A 15,384-nucleotide genomic window follows, 5' to 3' on the forward strand; every position below is an offset into this window, starting at 1 on the left:
GATCTCTAATTGGTCTTTTAAAACCAGATCAGGTTTCCCTGCTGGCCAGAGGCTCCTCTTGCAAAATTCCCTCGTTCTGTTTCCTGGCTCCTGCCAGGGGCCAAGATCCCTCTCACCCCTCAGACGGGTCTTCAGGAAAAGAACCAGGTTCCCTGTTTGCCCGGGACCTCGCCAACCAAAGGCCTACCTCTTTGATTTAATTGTCCTGGGGCGATCTGCTCTTGGTGTTGCCCTGGTCCCTGTCGCCTGCGTTGTCTGCCACTGTGTCAGTACCCGCCGGTCCCGGCCGCTGCGCCAGCTACGTCGCCCGCCGTGCGCGTCCGGTTCCGGCCGCCCGCTCGCTGCCGTGCGCGTCCGGTTCCGGCCGCCCGCTCGCTGCCGTGCGCGTCCGGTTCCGGCCGCCCGCTCGCTCTATACCAGTTTTATTATATCGCTAAACATCGTGTTCAAATTAGAGTTATATAGCAGTAGATCATTTCTTGTGGATGTTACTGATCAAACTAGTAGAAAAAGAGTGGAATTTCCCCTTTTAGTACTCCTTGTGCTTTGCCTTTATTATGGGTTTGGGAGGAGTGTACAAAATGAACTTTATTCGAATTCTATTCCAAAGTTGTGATTTAGATATAGAACGCATAAAGTAAGTTTGCCATGAGATGTGGAAAACAAGCCAACTTGTGGGAGCTTATCAGTTGACACTGCCTGACTGTTTTGACTGGATTTCCCTGTTCTTCTTTAGATAATAGCCTGGTAAGGTCATACTGAATAAAGACATAAGAAGACCACTCTATAATCATATGAGAACACAGGAGAATTGTGAACAATGTTGAAGCCACGGAAAACACAATTCCTTACCGTCTAGTGGGCAACTCCATCCTTATCAATGACAGTCCCAGTATCATTCTAGTCTTCCCTCTGCCTGGAGCAGATTAGGACAAACATAAAACTTTATCTCACTCTCTGCCTCAGCTCCCCTTAACTTCATAACCCGTCCAAATCTATGAACCAAAATTCAAATTCTATCACTTTTTTTTTTATTACAGAGCTTCTGTTATTGTTTGGATATTAAGAAGACCCAAAGCTCATGTGCTGAAAATATCATCTCAGGAATGTTCCGGTTGAGACATTTGAGAGGTGACTGGGATGTGAGGACTTTATGTTCTTGACTGGATTAGTTCATTCATGCATTCGTAATTCCAAGGAATACTGTGGAGTGACAGAAACTTTAGAAGATGGAGTTGGTAAGAAACAGGGAATTATTTCTTCTCCTCCTGTTACTATGCCTCTTTTATTTCCACTTTTGCTCTATCAAATAAATTCTTATATAAGACTCTGCCTCCCCACAGGTCCAGAGAAATTGAGCTAAATGACAAGGAGCCAAAGATTCTGAAAAGATGGGTCAAAGAAACCATCCCCACTTCTGCCTAACATACTCAAGTATCTTTCCACAGTGTTGGAAAACCATTCCCCGTAGTATAGGTTACCTCTCTGGAATAAATAGCAAGTCTATCCACAGGGGTTTTTCTGTTGGTCACTCACTGAAGACAGTGACAATAATAGGGAACTTGAGAAAACTTGATTCCAAAAGTGCTAATAGGTGTAGAAGTGCAAGCTCTGAGAATTTTCAGGAAGTGAATTTTGCATACAAATGGATGGAAATAGAAAACACTATCCTGAGTGAGGTAAGCCAGACCCAAAAAGAGGAACATGGGATGTACTCACTCATATTTGGTTTCTAGCTATAAATAAAGGACATTAGGCCTATAATTCTCAATCCTAGAGAAGCTAAATAAGAAGGTGAACCCAAAGAAAAACATATAGGCATCCTCCTGAATATTAACCTTCATCAGGTGATGAAAGGAGACAGAGACAGAGACCCACATTGGAGCACCGGACTGAAATCTCAAGGTCCAAATTAGGAGCAGAAGGAGAGAGAGCATGAGCAAGGAAGCGTAAATCGACTTTTAAGGGTTGAGAATGACAAGAAAAAAAAAACCATGAGGTTAAGATAAAGGCTAGAGTTAGAAGTCACAGGAAAGTCTTCCTACCCAGGGGCCATGCAGCTCTTTAGAGCTTTGTCATAGTTCTGTCTCAAAAGAAAGGCAGGACCTGTACATCCTGCACTCACGGGAAGGAAGCCTAGCCACAACACTAAAAATTCTTTTAGCAGGATGCCACTCATGGGAAGGAAGCCTAGCCACAATAGTAAACATTCTGTTATCCTTATAGAAGAGTCCATCAGAAAAGATAATGTGATTTGAGAACTAAAAATCCTCACAAATAATAATTAGTAAAATCATAATGGATACATTTTAAGTAGCATTTTAGAAAGAAATAGGTAAATGCTGTTGGGACTAATTGAGTCCTGGCCTTCAGCTCCTCTTCTGTCTAGAGCCTTCTAATTGAAGTTACTAGAAGCTGTGCCTAGCCTAGAGGATCAGAGGATGGGATTTTCACCTGTTGGCAGGGTATTTAAGCCTCCATGGTGCTATTAAAGAGGGGCTTTTGGTACCAGTGTTGGAAGGTATGTGTGTCGGTCTGTCTCCATTTATGTATTCTCAACCTCCCGCCCCTTGCCCAAAGCTCGAGAACTGGGTTCTAAGGCATGGAGTGCAGATGGGGGCGGCGGTATGCGGCGATTGGAGGTTCCATTGAGATTTGAACTCGGATCGCTGGATTCAGAGTCCAGAGTGTTTCCAGCTCCTCTAGGAGCACTCTTTCTCTTTCTGATACCACACTGTCAATACAGAGTGAAGAGCTCTCGGCTAACTGCCAATATGGAGCGATGGGAACTGGACAGTCTTAACAGCCAGTTTCTACAGCATGGCGGTCCCCGAGGACCCAGTGTACCCCCTGGTATGAACCCTTCTGTCATGGGAGAAATGATGGGCCCCTCGGGCCTCTCCTCCATGGCCATGAACCCTACCCGGGCAGCAGGCATGACACCCTTGTATGAGCGACTGCCTCAGCATGGGTACCCTGGGCCTCCTCAGGCCCAGCCACTGCCCCAACAGGGCATCAAGAGAGCCTATTCAGAGGTGTACCCTGGGCAGCAGTATCAGCAAGGAGGCCAGTATGCAGCCAGCACTGCCCAGTATGCTCCTGGTCCTGGGCAATCCCCTGGCCTTGCCTCCTCGTACCCCGGACACAGGCTACCCCTGCAGCAGGGCATGGCCCCTTCCCTGTCTGCACCTGGCTCCACCGGACTGCACTACAAGCCCACAGAGAAGTTCAACGGGCAAGGCCCCAGCTTCAACGGGGGCAGCATCAGCTACGGCCAGCCTGGCTTGAGTGGGGAAGTCAAGTCTCCTTTCCTGCCTGACCTCAAGCCAGGCCTCAGCTCTTTGCACCCGTCATCCTCTGAAAATGGCCCTTGTGATGAGTTGCGCCTGACCTTCTCAGTTCGAGATCGGGTGGTTCTGGAACCCTTCCGCCTGCAGCACAAGCTGGCTGTGAGCAACCATGTCTTCCAGCTCCGAGACTCTGTCTACAAGACCCTGATGCCGAGGCCTGACCTGGAGCTGCGGTTCAAGAGCTACCACCATGAGGACCAGCAGATGAACACCAACTGGCCAGCGTCTGTGCAGGTCAGCGTCAATGCCACATACCCCTCAGCATTGAGCGTGGAGACAACAAGACTTCGCACAAGCCCCTCAACTGAAGCACGTGTGCCAGCCAGGCCGCAACATGATCTAGATCACCGTTACTGCCTGTTGCTGGTCTCACCTCTTAGTGCTGCAAGTGGTACACCGTCCATCTGTCCGGTCTGTGCTGCAGGGCCTCCTCAAGAAGCGCCTCCTGCCAAGATAAAGCGCCTCCTGCCTCATCACCAAGATAAAGTGGAACTTCAGTAGCGGCACCATCCCTGGGCCCAATGGAGAGGATGGGGTGGAGCAGACGGTTATCAAGGTGTCCCTGAAGTGCCCCATCATCACCTTCCGCAGGATCCAGCTCCCAGCCCGTGGTCACAACTGTGGCCACATACAGTGCTTTGACCTGGAGTCATACTTGCAGCTCAGCTGTGAGCGGTGGACCTGGAGGTAGCCTGTGTGCAATACGACGGCCTTGCTGGAGGGTCCGGAGGTGGACCAGGACATGCTGGGTATCTTGATTTACATTCAGAACTCAGACTATGAAGAGATCACCTTCGACCCCACGTGCAGCTGGAAGCCAGTACCTATGAAGCCTGACCTGCACGTCAAGGAGGAGCCAGATGGGCCAGTGCCGAACCGCTGCCTCACTGTGAGCCCCGCCCATGTGCTCATGCCCAGTGTGATAGAGATGATCGCAGCTCTGGGCCCCGGGCGCTGCCCCCTTTGCCCCTTCTCAGCCCCCTTTGGCCCCTGCCCCCAGCGACTACCCCAGCCAGGGTTCCAACTTCCTGGGGCCTGGAACCTTCCCAGGATCCTTCCCATCTGCTACACCCACCACCCCAAACCTTGCTGAGTTCACCCAGGGGCCACCTCCCATGTCCTACCAATCTGACATTCCCGGCAGTCTCCTGACTGCAGACAAGTCTGCTCCTTGCCTCCCAGGCCAGATGGCACCAGCAGGCCACCGGGACCCAGCCCATAATCCTGGACCACCAGGATTGCACACCCCCAACCTCGGGCCCACCCCAGGCTCCCAGCTACACCATCCAAATCCTCCCTCTCCATCCTGACAGTCCCTGGGTCAACAGGGCCCATCAGTGAATTGGCCTTCAATCCTGCCATGGGCATGATGGGACCTCCCAGCATGACTGCTGGGGCAGGGGAGGCCCCAGCAACAGCTCTGGATCTGCTCCCAGAACTGACCAATCCTGACGAACTGCTCTCCTATCTGGGTCCACCCGACCTCCCCACAAACAGCAGCGATGGCCTGCTCTCGCTCTTTGAGAACAACTGATTGTCGGTTAGTCCCTGGCCTGGAGAGGACATACTCACAGATACCACCACAGCCTTCGTTTCTCACCCAGCCCCACAGGATGCCTGGCGGTTCTCCCTGAATCTCCTCATGCACATACCCTGAGCTGGGGCCAGCCCCTGTTGAACTGGAAGCAGCTCTGTGCTCCAAGGGGCCCCAGGCTAGTGGTCCTCACACCCGCCCTCCATCAAGCTCACTGCTACAGAATGGGTCTTGCGAGGTGCCCTCCAGGCCCCATCAGCTGCGTGTGTACACAGCCCTACACCCCAGACTCACGGCCTTGCACTTGTCCTTCCGCCCTGCCTGCTCCCACCCGGCCTGCATCTTGTCCAGCACTGACCCTCTGTTTCTGCTTCTCCTCAGCTGGCTGGCAAGGCTGGCTCCATACTCTTGGTCTGCAGCTCCGGTGGCTTGAGCCTGGCAGGCTCAGAAAGAAACAGAGCACCAGCCTGTGGGGGGCCTGGTGCTCTCACCCAGCTGAATGTGGTCCCGGGGTTCCCCGCTCCACCCTGAGCTTCAGGCAGAGGCTGGGGAGGGGGCAATAAAGCACAACAATGTACATAATGTAGACATGCTCACAGCTGGGAGAGGGTGGGGCCGCTGTGTAAGCCAGCATGTTCCTCTGTGGCCTGGCCTGGGCCTTCCATGTGCTGTCTGCCCCTTACTGAATGCAGACAGCTCAGGGGGAGGTAGGAGGTTCAGCCTCTTTAGGGGTGGGATTTCAGCCTCAGCTCTGTGTAAATTCTCCAGGGAGATGCTCCCCCAAGTTCCTCTTTTCTGTGAAAGTGAAGAATTAGTACAGATGTCTTTTTTAAACCACCTCATCTCCACCCTGCGGCCCACACCCAGGTGGGGGAGGCCATTGCATCTGCTGGGAAGCGCCTGGGCCTGCAAGCAGCGCGCTGGCCTGTTGTGTCTCTTGTCTATTAAAGGACTCCCTCGTGGGAAAAAAAAAAGTAAGAATAACAAATTTGGCCTTGCTCTTGGGTAAATAACATGAAGGGAAAGTCTTTGACTTCTTTTATCAATATGATATGAAAGAATTGCTAAATATGCATTTATTATTAATGTGTTTGAATCTACACATCTTAGAATCTTGTGTGAGGAAACACTAATGAAATATATCTACTCACTTTGTGCCCTGAGTTTGGAATATTCAATGTGTTAGTGAGACATTTTGGAGTGCTCAGTGTTAGGCAAGGTTAGACTGAACTAATAAGAGACATGATTCCTTGTGGAGGATACTAATATCGGTCATCCCTGTCATCAAAGAAGTCAGATTCTGGATATTTCCCAAAGACTTCTCCCTCATCTTTCTGGGTTGTCAAGAGTTCCCAAAGCAAAGGGAAATTTAGACACCTCAGGTTGAAGCACCAAGAGGCACATCTGTTCTCAAAAGGAAGCCTTCTTTTATTTCCTTGTTTCTTTTTCGGTAAATAGTTCTGTTGGGTCCTCTTTCAAGGAAGGAAGGAAGGCAGTACAAGGAAGAAGCAGTGCTTCTGTGAATCAGACCACAGCTCTGTCTTCTCACATTGGCTCGCAAATATAGTTCATTGTTAGGATTCGCTCTCCCAAAAACTCCTGCATGTATACAGTAGACACAAAGCTTACTTAAGTATAAATTGGAATCAAAGTATCTTTAAGATTAACACCGACAATGAACTATTACTAAGAACCATGCATAAAATTCTTACAATGGAACTCAAAAAAGTAAGAATAATAATAACAAGTGTTATTACAACATATAAATATAGTGAGCTTTTTAAAGCAGGCATCAAGATGCCAAGTTCAGCACTCTAATCTTCACTGATTTCTGACAACCAAGCCTAGCCTGGTTTAATCTGTTAAACCAAGCTGTGTATTCTCACTGCTTAATTTCCTATGCTTGTTTGTTGATCTTTAATTTCATGAAGCATTTAAAGCTCACTCAGACTCTGAGCATAGCTCTCCCTGTCTGGTGCATTTCCTTCCCTAATCTTATCTTGCCCTCAACCCTTTGCCTACATAGCAAGCACCCGTTGGCCAGTCATGCCTGCAACCGAAAACAAATTCCGATGTGTCTCCCTTCTGTTACTCTCCCTGGTAGATTAACACCAAGCACATAGGCAAACTCCCTTTTGAACCTTTTTGATCTTATTTTTATTTTATGGTTCTGAGGCGTTTGTATTCCTTTCAAATTATTTTTTGTTTAATTGGCAATATATATGTGCACTTACTCTTATACCCTATACTTCACTTTTTATTTTTATTTTAATTTTGCTTACTTACTTAGTATTTTATGAGTAGGGGGGCTTTGACTATATATATATCAGTTTAATATGTGCATGCATGGTGCCCCCATAGACCAGAAAAGGACATCGTAGCCCCTGAAATTGGAGCATCAGGAAGCTGTGAACCAACATGTAGATACTGACAATTAAACCCAGGCGATCTGGAAGACCAACAAGTACTCTAAAACAATGATTCGTCTCTTCAACCCCTGGACTATTTTTTACAAGATACCATCTCATTCTGTAGTTTACACTGAAATGACACGGCGATCTGCCTGTCTCAGCCTTTCCAGGGCCGGAATTTCAGAAATGGGAGATTGCACTCAGGTGACTGTTGGACTCTTAAATTGTATACAACTAACCGTATCACGGGTATCCTCCTCAAATAGGTCACAGGTAAGCAGGAGGCAAAGTCTTAAACCCCTGATTGTACCAGAATGTGACAGCTACTCCCCAGTGCCGAGAGTGAGTGCCAGAGGAAGAGAAAGGAGGGATGGATTGTGCACAGTTGGTGGAGGAAGACAGAATGTACTTGAGGACTGTGGAAAGCAAGCCCAGGTATAGGAAGGAAGGATGGAGTGAAGTTCGGTAGGAGGCAAAAATAATTTTCAGATAGATGCATAATAAAACACACACTGGAAGATAACATAACCGGAGAAACAGGGTTTTGGTAAGGTTTTAGTATGTTGTATGAGTTCTAGAGATATAAATAACTAAGAAAGTAGGCATAAAAAGTGTCTTAAGCCTTTCATTAGCATACAACACAGCAAATTCCTTTCAATAAGTAGGTATTCATGTTCTTATGTTGAAGTTGAAGGAGAGAACAGCCATTGAGGGGAAACAGCGGCAGGTACGTGCAGAGGAAGCTACTAAAGGATCTAGGAAGGAAATGCATAGCTCACTTAGCCAGAGGCTACGGACAGAAGACAATGGGAAAGATTTCAGAAATATGGGTAGGTCAGGGGACGCTGAGACAGTCAGGAGACAACCGGTTCATGGTAGGTCATTATCGAGAATGAGCCCCAGGATTTGGGACTGACTAACTAGATGAGAGAAGGTACCGCTGACAGAGAGAGAAAAAGTTGGGAGACAGGTTAGTCCCGTCTGAGTTTAAGATGAACACTTCTTTTCTAGCTGCAGAATCCTGGGTCAGTCACTTAATTACTCTGTTTAGTCATTTAAAACAGTGATAGTACATAGTGCCTTTTAATCAGTGTAAAATTTTGTATTTATGCTATTAAAATCTCTTAGCACATGAAAGTCACTGGCATAAGCATATTACCCATGTCAATTTACTTATTAATTTTCTAGAACTACCTTGTGAAAGATAGACATTTATTGCCTGCATTTTTACTGTGAAAAAAGGAGACAGTACAGATTTTACTATATGCCCCAAATCAGAGATCTGGGACTTTGGAAGATCTCAGCTTAAACACATATGAGATGGGAATAAAAAAAAAAAAAAAAGATACCTTAACTAATAATTCATAATGCTTTCCATTCAATACTAATCATTTAAAAAATGGTTAGCAGAGTCTTATGGGGTTATTTAATGTGGGCAATAAGCATATTTTACCCATTTATTTATTTATTTATAATAAAAGAATTTAAAGAATACAGTTCGTATGCAGATACTTTACTAAAACCTAGAACAGATTTAAATAAAATAAGTCACAAAGATTTAGGGAGGAACATTTCTCATATTTTTTAATGAAACCATGGTCACTATGAAATAGCAGAGAGACAAGAAAGAGCTTAGGTAGTTTTAAGCCAATGTGTGGAGTATGAGCATCTGTAACTCAAGCACTAGACACAGAGATACATGAGTCCAACATTAGATTATAGCTACAAGATGCAGATCAAACAATGAACTTGGGTAATAGGTATAGAGGGGTAGACCCAGAAAATCTAAACCTGGAAAGGGAATGGCACTCTCTCCTCACCAAATCTGTACAAGTGGATTGAATGTCTATTAGTCTGAGTCCTTTGCATAGGTCAGTAGATCTTGATTTAAAATTCTTTGAAGAGCCATCTCCACTTCTAGTGTTTGATGACTTTGCAGTAAAATAAAATGTGAACATTAATGGAATAAGCCAAAAGTGAATTTCTATCAAAATGTCAGGAAACAACTCAGATTCCTTTCTGTGCCCTGGAAAATGAACACTAAGCATTCTTTTCTTTGAATGAAAGAGCATTCATCTTGATTCAGTTGCTTTTGTTTACTCGACAGAACTTCACCTTCAGAAATGCTCCCCCTGTTACTATGTACAGACGCTGTGTGTGGCAGAATTGAGAAGAAGGCAAAATGTCATTCTGGACACTCAAGAGGAATATTAATGGCCTGGAATAGGTAATGGGATACTTGCGGTCAACTACTTTTTGTTTTGTTTGTCTTTCAATGCAAGGATTTTCTTTTCCCTTGTTTATGCTTATTTTTCCTGGTGTTTGTTGATAAAAACAAAATATTTTGCACTACACTGTCATAGACTACAGGGCAAGGTTGCCACATACAGAAGCAGAGAAGACACAAGGGTAAACTTTCCCTTCTTTTCCAATAATGACATAAAACCAAGAAAGGAAATCAACAGGTGATAGCTGGAGCTCTTGGATTAGTCAGGCATATCCACTACATTGAGGAAAATGTGGTCACACGTGAAAGAGCATTGACTGTATGAATTGTGGTCATTCACAAAATAAAAGCATCACAAATCACAACGAGGCAGGGGGAAATTTAATAACTCCTCAAGAAGATCTTTGGGCAAACAATGGGAAATAAAGTGCTCAGTGTTTCCATTGATTTTATCCTAAGGAAGGTGCATGTAGTAAAAGGAATCTAGGATACTGAACACAGAAGACTGTCTATGTCTTGATTGCAAGTGGAAAAAAGGAGTCAGACATGATTCCTGGGCAAAATGAATGAGCTTTGTGGACTCAGTCACTAAAGAATTTCAATAACTAGGTTTTCATTAAGAATCACTGAAAAAAAATGTAGAGCAATCTTCTCATCTATCTTAGAACTCATTTTCTGAGCGGATGATCTGTTTTATTTTGAGAAGCAAAGCTGAAAGCAGATGGATAAACGTCAACAAAAGAAACAAACAAATTAGGAAAAAACGATGGATAAGGGTACTGACCTAGGTGGTAATAATCTTTAACAACACCTAAGCCCATATTTCATTATAAACATTTCACAAAGCTCTGTGCTTTATAGATCACATGCATGGATATTTCTCAGGTTGCTGTGAAACATGAGGTGAAAGAAGCTAATTATTAAATTATTCAAATGATTACTTTGCGGCCATAGTCCTTAGTGGACATTTAAGATAAAAAACTTTTAGTTATCATATTTTTAAATAATTAGGAATCCATTTGGAGGGCACTTGCCACTGAAATGCTGCTCATTCTTACAAGAGACTTCAAAGGACCTTGCCTTTATGGGCCTTTTATTTCAGCCAGAAGTCCAACTCTGAGCAATACTACACGTTCTTGTATGTGCGACCATGCAATTCTGAAGCACAAAGGAACCTTGCTCTACAGGTTGGCTAGCATGGTAAGGATAAGGCCTACATCTGAACAGACAAGAAACAAGCAATTCTGCCTCCCCCCTTCTTTTATTACTTTCTTAACTATGTCTATTGCCTGTTTGATCCTTTTTTTTTTTTTTCCTTCAGCAGACTGCTCCACTGTCTATGGGAGCCGTAGGAGAAATCCCGGCAAATGCTTCCTAAGTATTCATTATTAATGCTTTGGTTTTATTTATTAATTACATCAGAAGGTTTCATTCTGTATGAACAAAACTGAAAACTTCTAAAAAAGATACAGCTTCCTTATAAGGGGACAATATAGTCTAACAGTGTTCCCTGCTGTCTAAAATAGACACCTAGCTGGTTCTCATTCATGAATGGGTGAATCTGAAACACAATCATCCCAGCAAGTATTGCAGTTTTATGTTCCCCTCATCATCTCACGTCTTAGAAAGGCAGTTTTGTTCATTTAGTGCTTGCGGTTCTACGCCATGGAGCTACTGAACCAAATAAGCTCTTTTTATTACTTCATTTCTCAGCTTTCCTGGATGAGATGAAGCAAGTGCACCTTGGGATGGCATTGACTACATTCCCTACAGCGTGGAACTAACTTTCCCCAGATGACAAAACTGATCTCTAAGTGAATTGCAATCAAATTGAATGACCTTAATTAAATCCCATCTTAAACATGACAGGATAATTACGAGTCGATTTTGTGGTGATGGTAGCTTTATTTCTTTCTTTCAGACAGTTTCACTGTTTAGTCCCAGGATATGACCTGTAACAGTGATCCTCCTACCCGAGTCTCCTGATGAAAGTGCAAAGAACAACTTGTCCACTGTGTCCCGATACCTTTTTGAACTTGCTACAAAAATCTGACAGGACCGTAAAATTTATACTTGACACATTTGAAGAAAAGACATATCAAGGACGGAAATAATGATAATAGTTGTCCATAGTCCATGTTTAAACCTTAAAAGCACTGAATGGCAAAGCAGTCTCTTCCTAGGAGATGATGCTCTGGTCTTTGGTGAATGCAGCCAAGTGGCCTCATATGTCCCTTCCATCATCCTGGCAATTTCCTGCCGTTTCTTCTTTTGTATACCAGTGGCTTCTGTGTACATCACAAAACATCTTCAACTATTTAGTAGAGAATTACAAAGCAGCTAAGGTTTTTTTTTGCTATTTTTTTGCACATTGTCCATTTTGTAAAAGACATAAAATAGAATTTACCCTGTTCTCCTTAAAAGATTACTGGGGCTGAGGACCACTTGGTAGACTGATTATGTGGCATTCATGAATGAAGTCCTGGATTTGATCATCAGGACCATGTAAAGGGGTTTATAAGGCTGTACCTATAATTCCAGCAGTGGGCAGACAGAGAAGAGGATCATAAATTCAAGTCACCTTACCCTACCTACACAGTGAGTTTAAGGACATGCTTGAATATTTGAGATTCTGTCTCCAAACAAGCAACCAAAGGTGTCAACAATCTCTAGCAGACTGCTAGTGCTTCACACATGCTTTCAGTGTCCCACTCTCTGTTCTGCACAAAAGAAATGAAATAGTAGAACTGTTTCCTGAACTTATAATTCCTTCTACATTCCCTGTACACTTAAAGTTCTTGACCATTTCCTGTTTTCACAGACTGCTTGCAGGAACGATCTCAAGGACTAAACAGTCTTTACGACCCAGGTGTAAAAACTAATGCATACTACAGCTTCTCTTCCAACAATCTTCAACATGAAAACACAGGAACCCACAAGCATCTTTTCCTATTTCAAGTTACAGGAATTCTTTCTTCTTAACATTTTTCCTTTTTTTTTTTTAGAAATAGACATTTTTTTCTCCCATAATGAATCCTGATTTTAGTTTCCACTCCTTCTACTTCTCTCTATTCTTCCCTACTTCCTCTCCCATCAAGATCTAATCCCTTTCTCATGCTCATTAGAAAACAAGCAAGATACTAAGGAATGATAATTAAAATATAATTAATTTATTACAGTCTAAAGTTAAAACAAAAACTAACACATCAGAATTGGAAAAAAAAAACAACAAACAGAAAGGTGAAAAGAGAAGGCATGGGGAACAGGTTCACTCATTCACATATTCGTGAACCTCGTAAAAACACTAAACTCGAAGTTGTAGAAGCCACAATATATACACAAAGGATCTGGTGCAGATCTGTGAAGGCCCTCAATTTTCAAGAATTGTTAATTGTAAATATTGTAACTTTTCTAAGCCGACAGAAGTAACCATGAAGGTAAATTTTCCAATACTAAGAATGTCTGATTAAATTTCTAAGAGGTCCTCTTAAAGAAGAATTGGCTCGAGAAGCGCAGGGACGCATGGTTACATCGATCCTCTGACAGTATTTGTTTTTCTGTCACTCCCAGAGTGACCCTACACTTACCTTTGGAACTAATTTTACAGCCCTTGAGACACCTTTCCCCTCTAACAGCCATCTTCTGAGTCCTAGTGCTTGTCATTCTGCTTTTTCCGAGGTGAAATTGTTTTCCTCTCCTCAAGCACTTGATCTCTTTCCTAAACTCTCTTACCATTCCATGCAAAGTAGTCCTTGCCCTCTATGTGTGGATCCAATTTCACATAATTAGTGCTTATGAAGTACATCATTTGGAGCTATTTCTCCTTCCTCCTCTCAGGCTCAAACAAGTCTCACTGATCCACAAATCCACTCTTATTCTTTAGGTATACCTGAGAAGAAAGCAGGTGGCCTGTTTGTCTTCATTTGATCCAGAGTCCTTCATATTTTGGAGTTCTCTCCCAGAGAGGGATAAAGACATCTACACCTTTGTAAGAATCAGCCGGACTTCCTTACACAGAAGTAAGCCTCATCCCAAACAGCCATTCTCCAGGACAAAAGTCAGCGACAGTGACGTTTCCCAGCACATCTAATTCAGTCCAATGTTTTTTTCAAAATAGACCGGAAGGTCAGAATCAATTACCATGTCAGTATTGGCTGGTATTTCACCAATTAAGCACCTGGCTAGTTTTACGTTATGAAAAATTGCTACTCTAGAATTATTTGCATTTCTTTATATAAAGCACACCATTAGAAAAGTATCTGCTGCGCAATCAAATCTTCCACTGACCCACGAAGAACATATCTGGGGAACACTGGTCAATGCTACGCGATCACCAGTGATCCGTACTTTCATGTGTAGAAACACTTCTTTCCTAGTCTTCTAGTTTTTCCGAGCTATGAGTGTGAAGCTTTCCATGACTTTTGTGCATTAAGTCTGTAGTGACTGGAAGCCAGAAAACATTTCAGAGCATCTACACAAAGCTCCTTCAGTTTCCACTCTGTTTTAAAAACCATTTCTGTGACCTTTAAGCAAAAAACTCTAATTTATTGTTTTAGAGTAATATGATCAAAAGATCATATTCTAGAAAGCCTAAAACATAAACATATTTCACTGTGGTATGAAATCAGATTTAGGCGTGGGAAGTAGATTTTGAAAATATACAGAAATAAATATTTCAACTGAAATTTGGTAAGAACTTTGCTTCCTCATATAACCAAAAAATGAGATATGAAATTCTAAAGGGGAAGTCTTATAGAATAAATTGGGAGATTTATTAATCTAAAGTTTAAAGGTTCAAAATTAAATTGTCCTTATCTTCTTAGTTATAGGCAAATAAGCTTCTTAACAGAAGCATTACAGATTAAATTATTATTTCAGATAGCATACACTTTCTCAGAGAGTTTACATTATTGTTTCACAGGTAACAGCTCATCAACTACAAAGACACAGCCAGTTACACTCCTCCTAAAGAAAAATAATTCTGCTCACCAGCTTCTAGAAGAGCTTGCTTGCCGTCTGAGCATTTTAAGATTTGCTTCAGGGAGACGGTTGAAGGAGGCACAGAAAGTAAACATACCAGACCCACAGCCCAGCAGCTGAGAACTCTGGGAGGAGACACAGGGTCTCAACCATTCATTTGTCCTCCCTGCTATCCTGACATCTGACAGCCACTGACATCGCTAGCATTCCAGCACTACAAACACAGGCCGGAGAGGAGATAAATATAGGACGCTGACACCTGAGCCAAATGAAACGAAAGCTAATGTGAAAAATCACCCTCATTTTGTGCCTCAGTTTTGGTAAATAAAACCCTTAATCCTCTTCCTGCTGAAACCTTTCTATGTCGCACAAGAAATAGTTGCTGAGCTTATAAAACACAGACATTCAAAATGACCCAGGATTACTGGTAGGTTTGCTTCTCATGATTCTCATTTGCTCTTAGAGATAGTCTTGGTTTTTTGTTTGTTTGTTTGTTTTGTTTTTTTTCCTGATTGAGCGTAAAACAGCAGTTCGCCATGGTTTAATCAACAAACAGGGTTTCGCTCCAGTCATGAGTGGAAGTTATTTCATATTACATATCATTCCCTAAAATGAGAATGTCTGTGGGTAAGCTTTCTTAGTATGTTTTCCCTTATTTCTACTTATAGTTTGGTCATTCTTGTTTAACTTAATTAATGAGTCAGACTGTACCACACATTACTGTGGTGTTTAGGTTTGAATTACTGTTATTTACAATCTCTTGGTGGTTTCCTGCGGTCAGTTTAAACTGAGTTTTGCTTAATACTGCTGGTAGGTACGTGAATCAAGCATGGCCTTCAATCTGAATGAATCCTGTGATTAAAGTCAAACTCTGCTAATATA

General features: G+C 43.2%; 1 protein-coding gene and 1 pseudogene across 1 annotated transcript in view; one reads left to right on the top strand and one right to left on the bottom strand.

Moving 5' to 3' along the window:
- Positions 1 to 4,901, top strand: part of LOC126500115 (zinc finger MIZ domain-containing protein 2-like) — a 14,668-nt pseudogene extending 9,767 nt beyond the window's left edge.
- The window catches only part of Cd36 (CD36 molecule (CD36 blood group)), a 203,043-nt gene extending 188,509 nt beyond the window's left edge, over positions 1 to 14,534 (bottom strand). Inside the window, exon 1 of the mRNA XM_050139816.1 lies at positions 14,512 to 14,534. The gene's annotated coding sequence lies outside the window, so the exon portion shown is untranslated. The remainder of the gene's footprint in view (positions 1 to 14,511) is intronic.
- Positions 14,535 to 15,384: the final 850 nt, after the last annotated feature.

Source organism: Alexandromys fortis, unplaced genomic scaffold (genome assembly GCF_014885135.2).
Source record: "Alexandromys fortis isolate MF-2015 unplaced genomic scaffold, M_Fortis_MF-2015_v1.1 scaffold_38, whole genome shotgun sequence".
Classification (NCBI taxonomy): domain Eukaryota; kingdom Metazoa; phylum Chordata; class Mammalia; order Rodentia; family Cricetidae; genus Alexandromys; species Alexandromys fortis.